At 36.3% G+C, this 16,273-nt stretch overlaps 1 long non-coding RNA gene and 2 other non-coding genes across 3 annotated transcripts; 2 read left to right on the top strand and 1 right to left on the bottom strand.

The window, feature by feature from the left end:
* Positions 1–75: 75 nt before the first annotated feature.
* On the top strand, positions 76–1,497 carry LOC140183945 (uncharacterized). Its single transcript, XR_011880525.1, has 2 exons — positions 76–290; positions 1,151–1,497. It is a non-coding gene; the product is annotated as an uncharacterized lncRNA (long non-coding RNA).
* A 5,268-nt stretch (positions 1,498–6,765) lies between these two features.
* LOC112714198 (small nucleolar RNA R71) lies at positions 6,766–6,869 on the top strand. The gene has a single exon (XR_003159158.1). It is a non-coding gene; the product is annotated as a small nucleolar RNA R71 (small nucleolar RNA).
* Positions 6,870–15,861: 8,992 nt separating this feature from the next.
* On the bottom strand, positions 15,862–15,969 carry LOC112711227 (small nucleolar RNA R71). Its single transcript, XR_003157367.1, has one exon. It is a non-coding gene; the product is annotated as a small nucleolar RNA R71 (small nucleolar RNA).
* Positions 15,970–16,273: the final 304 nt, after the last annotated feature.

Here is a 16,273-nt window from a genome sequence, read left to right as displayed (position 1 = left end):
TTGGCAATTAATTTTGCTGCCGGAGGAGTTGAGGCATTAAATAACATAAGGCCCTACCATCACCGGAAAGGTTTTCTCTTGGAGCAGTTGTGTGTCTCCTCACTAAACAGGCTTGTGATATGATGTGCCATGCTGCATCTCTCTGCTGTCTCTTATTTTTTCTTTCTGCTTGAGCCTTTTGTTTCTCACCTGAAGTTTGTGAAAGATGAGATCTCTAAAGGTGGATACTCAATTAATTGTCTCCCTTCAAACAATTCTGCATTCTAGTTCTCCAAGGCCACCTTTGAAAGGTGATTATTCCTTACCCCCTTTTCTAGTTTTTTTCTTTTCACTTTTATTCTTTTATGGATAATCACAGTGTTTTTAATTGATTCTTCATTTGTTCTTTGGTTTCAATAGATTACTTATCCTATTTCCAATTAAGTTTGAAGATCCCCTAAATCAATGAATCAATGAGTCGATTACCTTTGCATTGAAAGTGCTTAAGTGCTTTAGATATGATTGGGAATGGTTTTTCAAATGCATATTGACTTAGGAATTTCTAATTGTTCTTAATTATTAGTCAATTACCTTTTGCTCCCACTCATTCCGTTACACAAATTCTGCTGCATCATATATACACGTCTCATGGGACTGAAATCTCTCACCTTGTGATGTTCACTTCCCACTGATTTACATTGACTTTTAATCTTTTATACACCTCTTCCCTTGCTGAAGCTTCCTGTGCTGTTTCACACGACACAGATACTAGAACCTTCTTTCTTTCTTTCTTTTATTTGTCCTGAGCTACACATGAATTTTTTCCCTGTTTCTATGCCAATGTCCCATGTTTCATCCTGTTATTAAATAGGTTGGTCATTCCTTCATTACCATCACGTGTTTAACCGATTCATTTATATAGATTTTTCTGTTTCTTTGGTTTTGTTACTCTGTATATATATGATGAATATGATGATGATTGATGAGAGTGCTCCTGCTGTATCAATTAAATTTAGTATTTATAGTCTATGGCTCTATGCAAATGTTAAATATTTGAATATAATTGGTAACGTAAATGCCAACTTTCCCTATCCATTCTTTCTGTAAAGCATTATGAAATTTCTAACTTTTCCTCTGCTAAAGATTAACTTTTCCATACTATTTGGATCAGGTAACAAAACATGTTGCAGTACCTTTCAATTGGGAGCATATCCGTGGAAGACCAAAGGGTAATTGGTGGACGAAATTGTGATCATCAACAATGGTTCCAAAGATTTGGTGCTCTCAAACGTGAATCTCACTTTGTCACAACTCCGCACAATTAACCAGCAAGTGTACTGGGTCGTCCAAATAATACCTTACGTGAGTAAGGGTCGATCCCACAGAGATTGTTGGTATGAAGCAACCTATGGTCATCTTGTAAATCCCAGTCAGACGGATTTAACTAATTTAAGAGATTATTGGTTTTTCGAATAATAATAATAAATTAAATAGAAAATAAAGATAAAGTTACTCATGTAATCCAATGGTGGGAATTTCAGATAGGTGTATGGATGTGCTGTGTTCCTTCTGAATCTCTGCTTTTCTACTGTCTTTATCCAATCATTGTCACTCCTTTCTATGGCAAGCTGTATGTAGGGCATCACTGTTGTCAATGGCTACATCCCATCCTCTCAGTGAAAATGGTCCAAATGCTCTGTCACAGCACGGCTAATCATCTGTCGGTTCTTGATCATGCTGGAATAGAATCCCTTGATTCTTTTGCATTTGTCATCACGCCCAGCAATCGCGAGTTTGAAACTCGACACAGTCATTCAATCCCGGAATCCTACTCGGAATACCATAGACAAGGTTAGACTTTCTGGATTCCCATGAATGCCGCCATCAATTCTAGCTTATACCATAAAGATTCTGATTAAGGAATCCAAGAGATATGCGCCCAGTCTAAGGTAGAACGGAAGTGGTTGTCAGTCACGCGTTCATAGGTGAGAATGATGATGAGTGTCACGGATCATCACATTCATCATGTTGAAGTGCAACGAATATCTTAGAATAAGAATAAATCGAATTGAATAGAAAATAGTAGTACTTGCATTGAAACTTGAGGTACAGCAGAGCTCCACACCCTTAATCTATAGTGTGTAGAAATTTCATCGTTGAAAATACATAAGTGATGAAGGTCCAGGCATGGCCGAATGGCCAGCCCCCAGATCTAAGAACTAAACGTCCAAAAGATTGAATAATACAATCAAAGATATCTAATAAACTAGTAAAAAGTTCTATTTATACTAAACTAGCTACTAGGGTTTACAGAGGTAAGTAATTGATGCATAAATTCACTTCTGGGGCCCACTTGGTGTGTGCTTGGGCTGAGCTTGATCTATCCACGAGCTGAGGCTTCTCTTGGAGTTGAACGCCAAGTTGTAACGTGTTTTGGGCGTTCAACTCTGGTTCGTGATGTGTTTCTGGCGTTTGACTCCAAAATGTAGCATGGAACTGGCGTTGAGCGCCAGTTTATGTCGTCAAATCTCGTATAAAGTATGAACTATTATATATTGCTGGAAAGCTCTGGATGTCTACTTTCCAACGCTGTTGAGAGCGCGCCATTTGGAGTTTTTTAACTCCAGAAAATCTATTTTGAGGGAAGGGAGGTCAGATTCCAACAACATCAGCAGTCCTTTGTCAGCCTCTTATCAGAGTTTTGCTCAGGTCCCTCAATTTCCGCCAGAAAATACCTGATATCACAGAAAAACACACAAACTCATAGTAAAGTCCAGAAATGTAAATTTATCATAAAAACTAATGAAAACATCCTTAAAAGTAACTAGATCATACTAAAAACTTCCTAAAAACAATGCCAAAAAGCGTATAAATTACCGCTCATCACAATACCAAACTTAAATTTTTGCTTGTCCCCAAGCAACTGAAAATCAATTAGGATAAAAAGAAGAGAATATACTATAAATCCCAGAATATCAATTAATATTAGTTCTAATTAGATGAGCGGGACTTGTAGTTTTTTGCTTCTGAACAGTTTTGGCATCTCACTTCATCCTTTGAAGTTTAGAATGATTGGAATCTATGGGAACTTAGAATTTCGGATAGTGTTATTGATTCTCCTAGTTAAGTATGTTGATTCTTGAATACAACTACTTTTATGAGTCTTGGCCATGGCCCTAAGCACTTTGTTTTCCAGTATTACCACCGGATACATAAATGCCACAGACACATGACTGGGTGAACCTTTTCAGATTGTGACTCAACTTTGCTAGAGTCCCCAGTTAGAGGTGTCCAGAACTCTTAAGCACACTCATTTTGCTTTGGATCACGACTTTAACCACTCATTCTCAAGCTTTTCACTTGGACCTGCATGCCCTAAGCACATGGTTAGGGATAGCTTGATTTAGCTGCTTAGGCCTGGATTTTATTTTCTTGGGCCCTCCTATCCATTGATGCTCAAAGCCTTGGATCCTTTTTACCCTTGCCTTTTGGTTTTAAGGGCTATTGGCTTTTTCTGCTTGCTTTTTCTTTTTCTTTCTAAATTTTTTTCGCCAATATATATTTTTTTCACAAGCTTTTGTTTTTCACTGCTTTTTCTTGCTTCAAGAATCAATTTCATGATTTTTTAGATTATCAATAGCATTTCTCTTTGTTCATCATTCTTTCAAGAGCCAACAATTTTAACATTCATAAACAACAAGATAAAAAATTATGCATTGTTCAAGCATTCATTCAGAAAATAGAAAGTATTGTCACCACATCAATATAATTAAACTAAATTCAAGGATAAATTTGAAATTTATGTACTTCTTGTTCTTTTGAATTAAAAACATTTTTCATTTAAGAGAGGTGAAGGATTTATGAAATTATTTATAGCCTTAAGACATAGTTACTACATACTAATGATCATGAAGTAGAGACACAAAACATAGATGAAAATGAAAAACAGAAAAAATAAGAACAAGGAATGAATCCACCTTAGTGGTGTCTTCTTCTTGAAGGACCAATGATGTCCTTGAGCTCTTCTATGTCCCTTCCTTGCCTTTGTTGCTCCTCCCTCGTGATTTTGGTACTCCTATCCTTAGTTGCTCCCAATAATTGTGTGGAGGAAAATTTATCCCCTGAGGTATCTCAGGGATCTCTTGATTTGCAGTCAAATGTTCTACCACTGAGCTATAGACCCTTTAGATGAATCTCTCCATCTCCTATGACTCGAAGGTGGAAGCTTTTGTCTTCCCTTTCCTCTTTCTAGAGGTTTCTCTGGCCTTAGGTGCCATCAATGGTTATGGAAAAACAAAAAGCTATGCTTTTACCACACCAAACTTAAAATGTTGCTCGCCCTCGAGCAAAAGAAGAAAGAATGGAAGAAGATATGGAGGAGAGGGAGAGATGTGTATGTTTCGTCCATATGGGTGGGATTGGTTGGGGAAGATATGGATGGATGTGAGTAGTGAAGGGGTGATGGGGAAGAGAGATTGAGGTGATTGGTGAAGAAGAGAGAAAGTGAGTTGAGGTGGGTGGAGATCCTGTGGGGTCCATAGATCCTGACGTGATCCTGTGGGGTCCACAGATCCTAGGGTGTCAAGAATTTACATCCCTGCACCAATTAGGCATGTAGAGTGCCTTTGCATGCAATTCTGGTGTTTAAACGCCGAAGTGATGCATGTTCTGGGCGTTCAACGCCCATGTGCAGCATGTTTCTGGCGTTGAACGCCTGTTCCATGCTTGTTTCTGGCGTTCAGCGCCAGATTTCGTCAGGGTGCATTCCTGGCGTTTGAACACTGGGATGTTGCTTGTTTCTGGCAGTCAGCACCAGATCCATGCTCTGTTCTGGCGTTAAACGCCAGCCAGATGCTCCTTACTGGCGTTTAAACGCCAGTAAGTCCTTCCTCCAGGGTGTGATTTTTCTTCTGCTATTTTTGATTCTATTTTTAATTTTAATATTTTTTCGTGACTCCACATGATCATGAACCTAATAAAACATAAAAGAACAATGAAAATAAAATAAAATCAGATAAATAAAAATTGGGTTGCCTCCCAACAGGCGCTCTTTTAATGTCACTAGCTTGACAGTGGGCTCTCTTAGAGCCACAAAGGTGATCAGGTCAATGTTGTGGACTCACAACACCAAACTTAGAGTTTGGATATAGGGGTTCAACACCAAACTTAGAGTTTGGTTATGGCCTCCCAACACCAAACTTAGAGTTTGATTGTGGGGGCTCTGTTTGACTCTGTACTGAGAGAAGCTTACTGTGCCTCTTTTCCGTGTTTATAGAAGAGCACCCTTGGGTTTTAAACACAAGGTAGTCCCCATTCAATTGAAGGACTAATTCTCCTCTGTTAACATCTATCACAGCTTCTGCTGTGGCCAGGAAAGGTCTCCCAAGGATGATGCATTCATCCTCCTCCTTCCTAGTGTCTAAGATTATGAAATCAGCAGGGATGTAAAGGCCTTCAACCTTCACTAGTACGTCCTCTACCAATCCATAAGCTTGTCTTACTGACTTGTCTGCCATTTGTAATGAGAATATGGCAGGCTGTACCTCAATGATCCCTAGTTTCTCCATTACAGAGAGTGGCATAAGATTTATGCCTGATCCCAAGTCACACAAAGCCTTGTTAAAGGTCATAGTGCCTATGGTACAGGGTATTAAGAATTTGCCTGGATCTTGTCTCTTTTGAGGTAAAGTTTTCTGAATCCATGTATCTAGTTCACTAATGAGCAAGGGAAGTTCACCTTCCCAAGTCTCATTACCAAACAATTTGGCATTCAGCTTCATGATAGCTCCTAGATATTGAGCAAATTGCTCTCTAGTTACATCTTCATCCTCTTCTGAGGAAGAATAGTCTTCAGAGCTCATGAATGGCAGAAGGAGGTTTAATGGAATCTCTATGGTCTCTATGTGAGCCTTAGATTCCTTTAGGTCCTCAATAGGGAACTCCTTCTTGCTTGAGAGACATCCCATGAGGTCTTCCTCATTGGGATTCACGTCCTCCTCCTCCTCCTTGCATTCGGCCATATTGACTATGTCAATGGCCTTGCACTCTCTCTTTGGATTTTCTTCAGTATTGCTTGGGAGAGTACTAGGAGGAGTTTCAGTGACTTTCTTACTCAACTGGCCCTCTTGTGCCTCCAGATTTCTGATGGAGGACCTTGTTTCATTCATGAAACTTAAAGTGGCTTTAGACAGATCAGAGACTAAGTTTGCTAAGTTAGAGGTATTCTGTTCATAATTCTCTGTCTGTTGCTGAGAAGATGATGGATAAGGCTTGATATTGCTAAGTCTATTTCTTCCACCATTATTAAAGCCTTGTTGAGGCTTTTGTTGATTCTTCCATGAGAAATTTGGATGATTTCTCCATGATGAATTATAGGTGTTTCCATAAGGTTCACCCATGTAATTTACCTCTGCCATTGTAGGGTTCTCAGGATCATAAGCTTCTTATTCAGAAGATGCCTCTTTAGTACTGTTGGATGCATTTTGCCATCCATTCAGACCTTGAGAAATCATGTTGACTTGCTGAGTCAACACTTTGTTCTGAGCCAATATGGCATTCAGAGCATCAATTTCAAGAACTCCCTTCCTCTGAGGCATCCCATTATTCACGGAAATTCTCTCAGAAGTGTACATGAATTGGTTATTTGCAACCATGTCAATAAGTTCTTGAGCTTCTGCAGGTGTTTTCTTTAGGTGAATGGATCTACCTGCAGAATGGTCCAATGACATCTTAGAGAACTCAGATAGACCATAATAGAATATATCTATCATGATCCATTCTGAGAACATGTCAGAAGGACATCTTTTGGTCATCTGCTTGTATCTTTCCCAAGCTTCATAGAGGGATTCACCATCTTTTTGTTTGAAGGTTTGAATATCCACTCTAAGCTTGCTCAGCTTTTGAGGAGGAAAGAACTTAGCCAAGAAGGCCGTGACCAGCTTATCCCACGAGTTCAGGCTATCTTTAGGTTGAGAGTCCAACTATGCTCTAGCTCTGTCTCTTACAGCAAAAGGGAAAAGCATGAGCCTGTAGACTTCAAGATCTACTCCATTAGTCTTAAAAGTCTCACAGATCTGCAAAAACTCAGTTAAGAACTGGTAGGGATCTTCAGATGGAAGTCCATAAAACTTGCAGTTCTGTTGCATTAGAGCAACTAATTGAGGTTTCAGCTCAAAATTATTTGCTCTAATGGCAGGAATTGAGATGCTTCTTCCATCAAACTTGGACGTGGGTTTAGTAAAATCACCAAGCATCCTCCTTGCATTATTGTTGTTGGGTTCGGCTGCCATCTCCTTCTCTTGTTCGAAAATTTCAGAAAGGTTACCTCTGGATTGTTGTAATTTAGCTTCTCTTAGTTTCCTCTTCAGAGTCCTTTGAGGTTCAGGATCAGCTTCAACAAGAGTGCCTTTTTCCTTGTTCCTGCTCATATGAAAGAGAAGAGAAAAAGAAAAGGAAGAGGAATCCTCTATGTCACAGTAAAGAGGATCCTTATTATTAGTAGAAGAAGAAAGGAATAAAAGTGAAGAAGAACCCAAACACAAGGGTGAGGATAGAAGCAGTGATTGGAGATGAAGAGAGGTGAAGAGAAGTGTTAGTAAATAAATAAATAAATAGAAGAAGATGAGAGAGAGAATTCAAAAATTAATTTTGAAAAGGAGTTAATGATTTTCGAAAAATAAAGATGAGATAAAATTAAAATTAAAATTTTTAAACAATTAGTTAATTAATTAAAAATAATTTTGAAAAAGAGGTGAGATATTTTCGAAAATTAGAGAGGGAGAAGTAGTTAGGTGGTTTTGAAAAAGATAAGAAACAAACAAAAAGTCAAATAGTTAGTTGAAAAAGATATTAAAATCAAATTTGAAAAGATAAGAAGTTAGATAAGATATTTTAAAATCAAATTTTTGAAAAAGATAAAATTTTGAAAAAGATAGATAGATTTAATTTTTTTAAAATTAAAATTAATTACTTGACTAACAAGAAACTAAAAGATATGATTCTAGAATTTAAAGATTGAACCTTTCTTAGCAAGAAAGTAACAAACTTCAAATTTTTTGAATCAATCACATTAATTGTTAGCATAATTTTCGAAAATAAAGATAAAATTAAGAAAAAGATTTTTGAAAAATATTTTTAAATTTTCGAAAATCATAAGATAAAAATGAAAAAGATTTGATTTTTGAAAAAGTTTTGAAAAGATAGGATTTTTAAAATTGAAAATTTGACTTGACTTGTAAGAAACAACTAATTTTAAAAATTTTTGACTAAGTCAACTCAAATTTTCGAAAATTATGAGAAAATTAAGGAAAAGATATTTTTTATTTTTGAATTTTTAATTATGAGAGAGAAAAACATAAAAATGACTCACAACATGAAAATTATGAATCAAAACATATGATGCATGCAAGAACACTATGAATGTCAAGATGAACACCAAGAACACTTTGAAGATCATGATGAACATCAAGAACATATTTTTGAAAAATTTTTGATGCAAAGAAAACATGCAAGACACCAAACTTAGAAATCTTTAATGCTTGGACTCTAACAAACGAAAAAGCATATGAAAAACAAGAAAATACACAAAACAAGAAAACATCAAGATCAAACAAGAAGACTTACCAAGAACAACTTGAAGATCATGAAGAACACTATGAATGCATGAAATTTCGAAAAATGCATAATAATTTTAAAAACTTGCAATTGACACCAAACTTAAAAATTGACTCAAGACTCAAACAAGAAACACAAAATATTTTTTATTTTTTTTAATTTTTTTGTATTTTATTTTATTTTTTCGAAAAACATATAGGAGAAAGAAAATAAGAAATTCAAAATCTTTAAGAAGAATTCCAGGAATCTTTCAATATTAGCCCAAAACTCCAATCAAAGGGTTGGACATGGCTTAATAGCCAGTCAGCTTTAGAATGGAATTACATGCATTGTGGTGATTAGTTGAAGACCAATTCCAAAGGAGTTTGAATATGGCTTTGTAGCCAGCCAGGATTCAACATGCTTCATGAAACTCTGGAATCCATTCTTAAATGTTTTGAAGCTATAGAATGATTTATTTTAAAAGAAATTTTTGAAAATAGGAATAAATTTTTATTTGAAAGATTTTTGAAAATTTTTTTAAAAGAAAATTACCTAATCTGAGCAACAAGATGAACCGTCAGTTGTCCATACTCGAACAATCCGCGGCAACGGCGCCAAAAACTTGGTGGACGAAATTGTGATCATCAACAATGGCTCCAAAGATTTGGTGCTCTCAAACGTGAATCTCACTTTGTCACAACTCCGCACAACTAACCAGCAAGTGTACTGGGTCGTCCAAGTAATACCTTACGTGAGTAAGGTTCGATCCCACAGAGATTGTTGGTATGAAGCAACCTATGGTCATCTTGTAAATCCCAGTTAGACGGATTTTACTAATTTAAGAGATTATTGGTTTTTCGAATAATATTAATAAATTAAATAGAAAATAAAGATAAAGTTACTCATGTAATCCAATGGTGGGAATTTCAGATAGGTGTATGGATGTGCTGTGTTCCTTCTGAATCTCTGCTTTTCTACTGTCTTTATCCAATCTTTGTCACTCCTTTCTATGGCAAGCTGTATGTAGGGCATCACCGTTGTCAATGGCTACATCCCATCCTCTCAGTGAAAATGGTCTAAATGCTCTGTCACAGCACGGCTAATCATCTGTCGGTTCTCGATCATGTTGGAATAGAATCCCTTGATTCTTTTGCGTTTGTCATCACGCCCAACAATCGCAAGTTTAAAGCTCGTCACGGTCATTTAATCCCGGAATCCTACTCGGAATACCACAGACAAGGTTAGACATTCCGGATTCCCATGATTGCCGCCATCAATTCTAGCTTATACCATGAAGATTCTGATTAAGGAATCCAAGAGATATGCGCCCGGTCTAAGGTAGAACGGAAGTGGTTGTCAGTCACGCGTTCATAGGTGAGAATGATGATGAGTGTCACAGATCATCACATTCATCATGTTGAAGTGCAACGAATATCTTAGAATAAGAATAAGTCGAATTGAATAGAAAATAGTAGTACTTGCATTGAAACTTGAGGTACAGCAGAGCTCCACACCCTTAATCTATGGTGTGTAGAAACTCCACCGTTGAAAATACATAAGTGATAAAGGTCCAGGCATGGCCGAATGGCCAGCCCCCAGATCTAAGAACTAAACGTCCAAAAGATTGAATAATACAATCAAAGATATCTAATAAACTAGTAAAAAGTTCTATTTATACTAAACTAGCTACTAGGGTTTACAGAGGTAAGTAATTGATACATAAATTCACTTCCGGGGCCCATTTGGTGTGTGCTTGGGCTGAGCTTGATCTATCCACGAGCTGAGGCTTCTCTTGGAGTTGAACGCCAAGTTGTAACGTGTTTTGGGCGTTCAACTCTGGTTCGTGACGTGTTTCTGGCGTTTGACTCCAGAATGCAGCATGGATCTGGCGTTGAGCGCCAGTTTACGTCATCAAATCTTGAATAAAGTATGGACTATTATATATTTCTAGAAATCTCTAGATGTCTACTTTCCAACGCCATTGAGAGTGCGCCATTTGGAGTTCTGTAGCTCCAGAAAATCTATTTCGAGTGCAGGGAGGTCAGATTCCAACAGCATTAGCAGTCCTTTGTCAGCCTCTTATCAGAGTTTTGCTCAGGTCCCTCAATTTCAGCCAGAAAATACCTGAAATCACAGAAAAACACACAAACTCATATTAAAGTCTAGAAATGTGAATTTAGCATTAAAACTAATGAAAACATCCCTAAAAGTAACTAGATCATACTAAAAACTTCCTAAAAACAATGCCAAAAAGCGTATAAATTATCCGCTCATCAGTAATCATGGATCTCAACCTCAACCTTCTAAGGAGTAATTGTGTGATTTTTTAGTAAAATAATTTTATTTGAAATTGTGTGATTTTTTAGTAAAAAATAATGAGTCTTAGGAAATATGTGTTGCTAATAAGAAATGAAAAATAATGCAGCAAATGGTGGAGATGCAATATTCGATGTTGATTTCTGGCCTGAAGCTAATTTCTTGAGAAGAGCCATTCGCTTCTTGATTGGCAATCCTGACATGGCTCTTGTTCAAGCTCGTTGGAGATTTGGTAAATAAAATCCCAAACTTATGCTTTCTTCAATTACTTTTCTGTGGATTATGATGCAAACTAGTACCATGCGCCATAAAATGAAAAAAAAGAAACCTGCAGTAACTTTAGTTTTGGATGCTGCGTGCAGCTTATCATTTACATAAATATGTTTGTCTCCCTATATTAATTCTTTTTAACTCTCTTAGATTCTATTTGATTGACAGGAGAAAGCACCATGGGAATTGAAAAGTAACGAGAAAATTGATACAACTAAAAGGAAGAAAGAAGAAGGCAATATGATATTTAAAGGTTGCAAGTGTGAGCGGGTAGCCTAGAAGTATGATAAGGTAGCTTGAATTATGTTGGCATTGAGTTTTCAAGGTTTAGTAACCTCCTTTTACCTTCCTAGCTAATCAATGATACCTTGTTTCTCTCAGGCTGCTAATTATGCTAGTGAAGATGGATGGTTTGGGGATGATGAGGAAAAACAAAAAGCTAAAGCACTAAGAGTGTCATGCTGGTTGAATGGTGCAGCTTGTTGCCTTAAACTTAACGACTTTCCTGGAGCAATCAAGTTATGTTCACAGGTAAACAGCCAATTAAAGTCATGTGTAGGAATAAGATTTAAAGTTTTGTTATTCAGTTAGCAGATTGCTATTTGAATAGTGAATATGATAAAATGTGGGGGAGAGAAGTGATGACAAGTTGTATGCTTCTGGTAAAGCTAATAGAGAGGTACTGGCAACAAAAATAGTTCCAGTTAGAGTCCTAGTGTGCTATTTAGTAGACAGGTTCTATGAATTGAATTTAGTTACTTGAAGTAAACTTTCTTTGCAAATTCTCTTCCAACTATTTTATTGTCTGCTGGGGACTCGTGTGAATTTTGGAAAGGAATACACTACTTTCTTAACTTCTAGTTTAATAATGATAGTGCTTAAACAAAAATGACTACCACAAGATGAGCATTAAGGATTGTTGGATTGGCATATAATGAATATGTTCAGGTCAGAAGTGACCAGCTATGGGGGACTGATGTCTATAGATATGACTCAGATCTTGTTGCAGGTACGTATTATTATAAAAAGGGGGCTACTAGTTTTGATTACTAAGTGACAAATTTAACATGGTTGAAATTATTACTGATTTTGCAATTTATTGTATAGTTCTCATGCATACAGGTTACTGTTTTCCAACAGCTTCTCCACCTCCAACAGTTATACAAGAGTTGCATGCAACCATTTGTATGCTACAAATTAGTCCGGATGTTGTTTAGGAATTAGATTCGATTTTTTTCTAACTTAGAATTGTAATTTTTTTAAATGTTTATTTTGGAATTTGAATTTATTTTTTCTTAAATGTTTTATTTATGTTTTATCATGTACATAATTCATATAAATCAATGGAAGATTAATTTTTTAGTATTATATTTTATTTGAAAGATTAACTTATCAGTATTTCTATTTTTCTTATTTTTTCTTTTTTATTTAAAAAAGGATTAGGCCACGCTTTTGAAGTGTAACGACAAGTTTTTAATTTTTGGCATGCTTGCGTGACTGTATATCCATCATTTGGCACGTTTTAAAAATGTGGCTGTATATCCATCTTTCGGCATGTTTTAAAAGTGTGGCTGTATATCCATCTTTCGGCACGCTTTAAAAACGTGAATGTAGGGTTATACATATAGCCACGCTTTTAAGCGTGCCAATAGATAAAAGCGTGGCAAAATGTAAAGCGGACCAATAGATCAAGAAAAGCATGGCGGTAGATCAACCGGCACGCTGGCAGATGGGACCCTTTCAAAAGCGCGTCGGTAGTTCAAAAAGCGTGGCGAAAAGCTATCGGCACGCTTTTTTGTACTTTTCGGTACGCTTTAAATGCATGGCAGAAAGATTATTTCCTTGTAGTGTTAGTCTAAGATGTAAAAAATGTAACGACTCATGATCATAGTAAAAACAAGGTGATACTATTCTGTTCTCCTAAAACTCTAACTCCTTATTAATATAGCATATGAGCCTGATTCGCCATTAGAAACGTGATTGCATTTTTGGGTAAATTTTTTTTAACATATTGCAAAGGATAACGGTTATACACAATAAATTATAAATCATAACGGAAGATCGAAATAAATCTATTTCACAATGTAAACACAAATCATATACAAGCAACAAGAGAGAACAAAAGGTAGAATTAGTATCTAAACTACTGTTTTTCCCTTGAATATTTTTAAAATTCTCGTTTTACCCCCTCAAGAGTCAAAAGATCACTTTATTCCTAATATTTTATTAAAAGATCATTATGATGCGTGAGCATCTTTTCTATCTTTTCCTAGTGAATTTGCTTTCAAATTATTGAATTTAATCAAGATTTAAATATCCTTTAGCCACTATAGATGCTACCTTGAGTGATGTGCAATTCTGTTTATTTCAGGTAGCATTCGGACGGATTTGATGGAGTTTCTGTAGAAAAAGAGAAGAAAGTGAATGATGCTGTCAACCCTGACCTCCCTACACTCCAACATAAAAAATAACTCGAGCTACAAAATTCCAATTGACGTGACTTTAGTGGCATTAGAAATCTAACTTCCAGAGATTTCCAACGATGTATAATAGTATACACTTCTTCTCCAACCTATTCGGCCATACTGGCTCCTAACTTGGCTTTTCCCAAGTTAAGCGCCAGAAGAAGGAACTGCACTCCAAACAATGCTACCTAGGCCAAGTCCAACTTGAAGAACTTGAAGTTAGGTGCCAGGAAGACAAAAGCACATGATTACAAGCTGCCATAGTGGCGCCTAACTTGGGATTTTCCATGTTAGGCGCCAGCTCAGTGATTCAAAGTGGTCCCAGTGTCCAAATTGAAGGCATGCACGAAGATTTGTTATTTATTTCTTGATTTAAAACTTTTATTTTATTTTAAAATAGGAAAAGATATTATTTAGTTTTAGAAAATATATTTTACATTAATTAGGATTAGATATAAAAGGAAAAAGAATCATCCCATAGGGCTCACTCTCTTCTCTCGGACCTCATTCCGCACTTTATAGTGTTTCAAAATCCTTGTTTTCTCTCTGAACAATGAGCAATTAAACCTCCACTGTTAAGGTTAGGAGCTCTATTTATTCTATGGATTCATACTATTACTGTTCTATTTTAATTTATGTATTGATTTCAATTTCAAGAATTGTTTTGCTCTTTATCTTATGAATCTGGGTGGAACGGAAGTATGACCCTTGTTCTAATTGAGTTCTTGTAAAACTTAGAAAAGCTCTTTGCTTGAACAACAGCTTGAAAACAACTTCTCCTAAATTTCTAATTATCTGGGCTTAACAGAATACGTGACATATGATCCTCTTATATTTGGATAATTAGGATTTCTGTGGCATATAAACTAGAATTGAACTTAACCCTCTAATTAGAATCAAGTTACCAAGGAATTGGCGGTTGATGAAGGTTAGAGGAGACTAAAAAGGTCTAAGGAACTAGGGTTTTGTTCACATATAGTTTTTCATGAATTGAATCTTGCATGATTAAAGTAGTTAGTAAGAAAAGTTAATCCGGAAAATAAATATCTCTGAAACCTTAACTGTTTTTCTCCATATATTTCACACTAATTTACTGCTTGCTTTATTAATTCTCTGAATTTACTGTTTAATGCAACTGAAACCCAAACACTCTTTTCTGTTTGTCTAACTTAGTAAATCACACAATTATTGTTGCTTAGTCCATCAATCCTCATGGGATCGACCCTTATTCACTTGAGGTACTACTTGGTACGACCCGGTGCACTTGCAGGTTAGTTTGTGGGTTATAAATTTCGCACCAAATTTTTGGCGTCGTTGCCGGGGATTGACTGTGATTGACAACTATTAGTTGTTTGATTGCTTAGATTAGGCATTTTAGGTTTTATTTTATTTAGTTTGGCTCTTATATTTTCGAAATTTAGTGCTATTATTTTTCGTTAATTTCTAAAATTAAGTTTGGTGTCACTTAGTTAATTTTATTTTAATTTTCTTGTTTAATTTTTTTTACAAATTTCGAAATTTTTGTTTTGATTTTATTATTTTTGAATTTTTCTGCTTCAATTATTTAGTTGTTCTATTTTATTTGTTTACACATGTTACCTCACTGAGAATTCTCTGCACTCTGACGTAGAGAATCCCACTTTTTCTTGTTTTCTGTTTGTTTATGAGCAGGAACAGAGACAAGGAACCTCTTGTAGATTTTGATCCTGAACCTGAAAGGACTTTGAGGCAGCTTTTGCAACAAGCTAGACTTTACAAGGCTAGTGAAAATCTAAGTGAGACCTTTAAAAAGGAAGCTGCAGAGTCCACTATGGATCCTAATCGTGCTGTCAATGACAATGTGGCAATTCCGAATGAGGATGAACAAAGAAGAGTGCTTGGCTCATACACTGCTCCTAATCCAGATCTCTATGGGAAAAGTATTGTGGTGCCTCCTATAGTTGCAAATAATTTTGAACTGAAACCTCAGCTAGTCACTCTTGTGCAACAAAATTGTTAGTATCACGGACTTCCTTAGGAAGTCCCAAATCAATTTATTTCTAATTTCTTGCAGATTTGTGATACTGTGAAAACAAATGGAGTGAATTCTGAGGTTTACAAACTCATGCTCTTCCCATTTGCTGTGAGGGATAGAGCAAAGCTATGGTTAGATTCTCAACCCAAGGAGAGCCTGGACACTTGGGATAAGGTGGCCACTGGATTTTTGTCTAAATTTTTTCCACTACAAAAGTTGACTAAGCTAAGGATGGAGGTTCAGACCTTCATGCAAAAAGATGGTGAGACCCTCTATGAAGCCTGGGAGAGATACAAGCTGCTGACCAGGCAATACCCTCTTGACATGTTTTCTAAATGGACTGAGCTGAAGATCTTTTGTGATGGCTTATATGAAATGTCCAAGATGTGTTTAAATAATTCTACAGGTGGTTCATTGCACATGAAGAAGACACCTGAGGAGACTACTGAGCTTATTGAGTTGGTTGCTAACAACCAATATCTCTACTCATCTAACAGGAATCTTGTAAACTCTAGGACCCCTCAGAAGAAAGGCATTTTGGAAGTAGAGGCTTTGGATGCTCTTCTTGCTCAGAATAAAATTTTGTCTCAGCAGATGAATTTGATTACTCAACAGTTGAGTGGGATGTAGGTTT

The sequence above is a fragment of the Arachis hypogaea genome, chromosome 1 (genome assembly GCF_003086295.3).
Source record: "Arachis hypogaea cultivar Tifrunner chromosome 1, arahy.Tifrunner.gnm2.J5K5, whole genome shotgun sequence".
NCBI classification, from domain to species: domain Eukaryota; kingdom Viridiplantae; phylum Streptophyta; class Magnoliopsida; order Fabales; family Fabaceae; genus Arachis; species Arachis hypogaea.
The sequence above is the reverse complement of the archived record's forward strand: the minus strand, read 5'-3'. Positions and strand labels throughout refer to the sequence as shown.